Raw genomic sequence first — 3,432 nt, 5'->3', positions numbered from 1 at the left:
GAAAAAACGTGGGTAAGTTAGCAGGAAATATTAGTAAAGATAGTAAAAATTCCTTTATTGTTCATTTTTTAACTCTTCTTTTTTTCTTTTCAGGTCGATGCAACTCTTGATCTCTCGCGGCACAACCCAGTTACTAACAAAGCAAAACTGCAGTTACCAAGCCTAAACACAAAACAGCGGAGCGGCTGGAACCTCACAAAAATATGGAACCCCATGGCGTGGCCCACGGACAACAATCAGTGACAGAATTGGTTGGGGTAAAGGAAGATTTATTTTATTTTTCTTTACTATGTGTTATTGTAGGTAGGCAATTGACTTTTTTTGCATCTTGTCATATATGTTTGTATGTAACTACTATTAGTTGTTAATAATTATTGTATAGCACAATTCCTATTTTATACATTTTTGCTTAAACACTGAGTTCTAACATGATTAATGAGTGTACCCTTCTGTCGGAATTGCTTAGGGCAATAGTAACAACTATATGGCTTTTCACCAGTATGTGTTTTCATGTGGTTTTTCAAGGTGGACAACTGTCGGAAATTCGATTCGCATACTTTGCACTTTAAGGTTTTTCACCGGTGTGCTTCTGATTATGATTAGCTAAAGTACTTTGTTTCGAAAAAGCCTTACGGCAAATTAGGCATGGAAATGGGCGGTCTGGACTCTCCAACATTAAACTATCTGCTTCGTTTTTGAACGTAGACTAATTGTAGGATTAAATGGCTCCTTCGTAACAAGACGGTTACAGTTGTATTACTATCGAGAAAATGCACTAATGGATGATATGTTTGTAATTGCTGATGTACCATATTATTGAGTTGGGATGTTCTCCTCCTTGTGACACGAGTGTAGTTGTAGTCATGGGATTTATGCATTGCGGTGGTGGCATTGCTGTTGTTGTGGAAATTGCATTTGCATGGCAGGCGACTGGGGTGTGTGTCTTCATGTGCTTGGTTAAAGTTGCCTGCTGTCGAAATTGCATCGAACAAAAGGAACACATGCGAATAATATTCACCAGAATGTATCTTTTTGTGGTTGGTTAATATGGCAATTTGACTAAATGATTTTTCGCATATTTCGCATTTATACGGTTTGTGATCAATATAAGTTCGTTCCTGATTTTGTAGTGTACTTAGCTGCGGAAAACGTCTTGTACAAACATTGCATTGATAGGGGTTAACTAGCTCATTTGCCAGCGGTGAACTATAGCTGCCAGTGTAAAGAGTTTTCGTTATAGAACGATTTTGATACTCAATAGTTTGATTTGGAGGCAACTTCTGGTTGCGATTATTCAGTTTAGTACCTGGTTGATAGTTCAGCGGTGTGTTGGGGTGCTTGATTCTTTATGTGTTTTAATATGATTAATTAATGTACTCTGTTGGCGAACTTGTCTGCGCATTAGGATTGGCTGCTGTGGTGTATGCGGAAAAGGTTGTTTCACTATCTCATCATGATCAGCACAAGCTGCTAAATACGATGGAGTCGAAACACCTATGTCAGGCATATCTGGTGCAGCGTTGTGAGCCAGTAGCAGTCGAACAATGTTGCTATGACCGTTAAGGCCTGCATAATACAGTGGCGTACAACCGTTGACATCTTGGCTGTGTATGCCTGGACTTCGACGAAAGCTTGCACGTGGTCCACTACTTCGCTTTGAAATTTGTTCTAGTGCTTTTCCACAACAGCAATATTACCAATGCGTGCCGCTGCCAGTAGATCTTGATCTTTGCCCATTGCATTGCACGGTTTGCGGGGCACGCCTTAAATCAGATAAGTTTTACAAATTGACAGGCTAAAGAGTATCTCCTATGTTATTCAGGTGTACAATGAATAAATAAATAAAATTTTTCCCTGCCCAAAAACAACAAATCTAATTCATCGTAAAGTCGTTGATATTTGGGAACGTTTAGGTGATCTGCGGCTGAAGGGGGCTTGCAAGGCGTTGATTAGAAACGCAATGCCATGTTATGTTATGCATAGGCAGGTTTAATTGACAAATTGGTCATCGCTTGCCGTAAACTAAACGATAGAGCATCAAATAGCAATAACAAGCCAAGCACAGTTGAGTTGCAAGGTAGTTGGTGGAAATCGTCATGTTAATGAGTAAATCTGTCGAACAGCAGGATGCCTTTGCAGCCTCTTTAGGTTATATATTTTGCATTGGGCTCTGCTAATAATGAATGTGTGTGTGGGGGGTGGTGGAGGGGGGGGGGGGCTTGGTGGACAAATGGTTTCGGGGCAAGAGTTAGTAGATTTTCACTACTCACACTGTGGTAGTTCGATAATTAATCAAACAAATTGGGAGCAAGTAAACCTTTTTTTGGGGAAAATTTGCCTGGAAATACACATGTCGCCGCTTCAATGTCGCGCTTTACTACGAGTTCAGGGATTATCCATACAAATCATTAACCGGCCAGATGGGTGTCTGTATGTGTTTGGATGACATCCTTTTGTCACCTCGAGATTATAATAAATTGTTTTTAATTAGGTCACATCACGAGTCTCTGGGGTCCGGAAAACATAGTTGATTTAGTTTGAGCTTCTCTTTGTATTGGTAATCATTTCTCCTAAAACTTGTTTGTGATTAGATCTTCACTTGCAATAGTTTCCATTAATCATTTTTTATACCAAACCGTAAAGGTTTCCTTTTGCCCACTGGGTAATTTTGTTTTTTTGAAATAAAAGTTAAAATAAAAAATGATTGGAAACTTTTTGTGCTCCACGCACGTGAGAAAAAAACTTTGTGCACCAAGCTATCAGCTTTTAAATTTAAGGGAAAAACCTTTTTTGTCAGCCATGAAAGTCTCAGAGGAGCATCTTGAAGATATGCTATTATTATGAGTAAAATTTTGGAAACGTGTTGGTTTGGCCCCCATTTTTTGTTTGTACGAATGTGACTCCGCCACCAAATAGGAGGTGTGTGAATGGCTCCGCTAAACATAGGAGCGTACATTTCACTCATGCCAAAACATAGGCAGTTGTATGAATGTGACTCCGTCAAATAGGAGGTGTGTGAATGGCTCCGCTAAACAAGTCTTGCGCCGAGGTGAATTAGTTAAGTTATATATATATAGATATGGCCTAACCAACGCGTTCCCACTTGAGCTCATATTCACCTTTATAACTAAACATTAGGCAATCTTAACCCAATGCCATCTGCAAAGGTGTACTACTGTTTGGATAAAATATAGGTTTGCAGACAGGAAATTCTCCTGTTGTATAATAATTTCATGGCTGATAAGAAAGCTCTTAAACCTAGACTCATTTTAAAGAGCAATTGGCTCACGCATCGTTGTTTTGAAATTTCTTCCTAGGGAGTGTTGCATGAAGGGTTTGCTGGTCTTGGATAATTTGTAATAGGATAATAAGAATTGTAGACAAGCTTCAGATCCCTAATTCGGTGTCACACCCTAGCTAGAAAAGAAATGG

General features: G+C 39.3%; 1 pseudogene; it reads right to left on the bottom strand.

Annotated features, from left to right (window-relative positions):
• Nucleotides 1-395: 395 nt before the first annotated feature.
• On the bottom strand, nt 396-1,507 carry LOC137254277 (zinc finger protein 84-like; annotated as a pseudogene).
• Between the last annotated feature and the right edge of the window lie 1,925 nt (nt 1,508-3,432).

Source organism: Eurosta solidaginis, chromosome 5, assembly GCF_040869045.1.
Source record: "Eurosta solidaginis isolate ZX-2024a chromosome 5, ASM4086904v1, whole genome shotgun sequence".
Taxonomy (NCBI): Eukaryota; Metazoa; Arthropoda; class Insecta; order Diptera; family Tephritidae; genus Eurosta; species Eurosta solidaginis.
The sequence above is the reverse complement of the archived record's forward strand: the minus strand, read 5'-3'. Positions and strand labels throughout refer to the sequence as shown.